The following is a 2,193-nucleotide window of genomic DNA, read 5'->3' on the forward strand; positions in this document are numbered from 1 at the left end:
GCGGTTTGTTCACTTGTGAATATTGGTTGAGGGGTATGGTTATTCAGACTTTCCCATGACCTGCTTCTTTGTCTCTGTTAGGTAAAGTAGGTGCATACGCTGACTAGCAGTGCAGCATATTTTCCTTGAAACAGAGCCTCTTTCTCGCATAATTCCAATGATGTGTGCAAGAAATGTATGAATCAGCTACAAACGTGACTCATCGCTTTCGTAACAATTATTTATTAGAGACCCCTTGACCATTTTCTTAATAAGTGACCAATTGCCATTTAAACAATGCATGTGCACTACCTCAACAAAAGACACCAATTTCAAATCATCTATTTGATAGAATTTACGCAATAAAATTCATATATAGCATATCTTTGATAAATATTGAAAAATGTCAAGGGGGAAAACACTGGTTGTCAAAGCTCCTGTCATAAGCTCACAGACATGTGTTCAGCTCATTTCAAGTCAAGTAAAGACAAGAGGACTCGCAAATACTCGCTCGGGAATACCTGAAAATGTCCATGGGAAAAATATCTCACCTATCCTGGAATAGAAATTCTGTAACCTATATAATTATTTTCTCTTGCTCTTACTCAGCTTTATCAGTACAATTTGTTTCTCAGGTTAACAAGAAATTTCGTGGCATTGCTGAGTGTTGATATGTATGTCATTCAAGATAAGGCCAACAACAAAAAAATAGTCTGTTTACGGTAACCCGACCGACCCTATTTTTTTCGCGCGACCCTAGACTTTTTTTTGGCATTTGGGGGAGAAAAAAAAAGAAAGAAAAAAAGGCAAAATAACGTAAAAATATGGGTTTTTTGGGGAAAAAAAAACAACAAAAAAATCCCGACCTACCGACCCTATTTTTTTGGCCTATGTTACCGTAAACAGACCTATTTTTTTTTGTGGCCTAAACTCTGGATCTCATTCATAAATATCTGTGAATGGTTTTTGGCTCACGTAAGTGTAGCCTATGCGATGATAAACTTTGTCTGTCTGTGCGTGCGTGCGTGCGTGTGTGTGTGTGTGATAGAAACTTTAACATTTCCGGGTCTATGGATAAAGCTCGCATAAGAAGATTACGTCTCGGTCAAAAGTGTTTGACGTGTGTGATAGAAACTACAGTGAAGACGTCACATTATGACGTAAGAGGGTTAGACGTCACGCAAAGGAATTACTGAAAGTCTCGGTCATTGTTATTGTGAGCGGGCCGAGACTAATTGGCAGATCCAGGGTCTCGCTTTCTTGCACAGTTTCACCTATGCTTACTGTGTGTGTGTGTGTGTGTGTGTGTGTGTGTGTGTGTGTGTGTGTGTGTGTGTGTGTGTGTGTGTGTGTGTGTGTGTTTATGGTGGGATAGCTCGACTCCCGCGCGAAATTTAGCGCTTTACTTGGACTCATAATTTTAATTCGACGTCCAAATAAAACACGTCTTCAAAATCACTCCAAAATAATTATGGAGGCTTGAAATAATGTGTAATACATATAAATAATTGAATTTGCCTACATTTTCACAATTTAGCAAAATGTCGGGATATAACACACATTGTGTTACTTGTTGTGTTTGTCCGGATACAACCTGAGTAACAATCCCTGTTCACACACACTTTTGTTTTCGCAGTTTAACATAATATGAGGTTGTTTTATTACTATGACATGAGCAAGTTGCTTTTTAACTATATTTTGAATTTAGAACAGCAAGATTTTAAATTAAAACTAATATTTTTGTTGTTTTTATGTTTGCTGACATATATTGGATTTTATGCTTTTGTATCAGTCAGGTTTTGTAAATCAAGCTCAGTTTTTAGAAAAAAAATCTTCTCTTAGAACTTTGATATTAAAAAAAAAGTAAATGTTCTGGTAGTAGTGGTTTTTGACTCACATGCGAAGCAAAAGTGAGTCTATGTACTCACCCGAGTCGTCCGTCCGTCCGTCCGGACGTCCGTCCGTCCGGACGTCCGTCCGGACGTCTGTCCGGAAAACTTTAACGTTGGATATTTCTTGGACACTATTCAGTCTATCAGTACCAAATTTGGCAAGATGGTGTATGATGACAAGGCCCCAAAAAACATACATAGCATCTTGACCTTGCTTCAAGGTCAAGGTCGCAGGGGCCATAAATGTTGCCTAAAAAACAGCTATTTTTCACATTTTTCACATTTTCTCTGAAGTTTTTGAGATTGAATACCTCACCTATAT

This window comes from Littorina saxatilis, linkage group LG3 (assembly GCF_037325665.1).
Source record: "Littorina saxatilis isolate snail1 linkage group LG3, US_GU_Lsax_2.0, whole genome shotgun sequence".
NCBI classification, from domain to species: Eukaryota; Metazoa; Mollusca; class Gastropoda; order Littorinimorpha; family Littorinidae; genus Littorina; species Littorina saxatilis.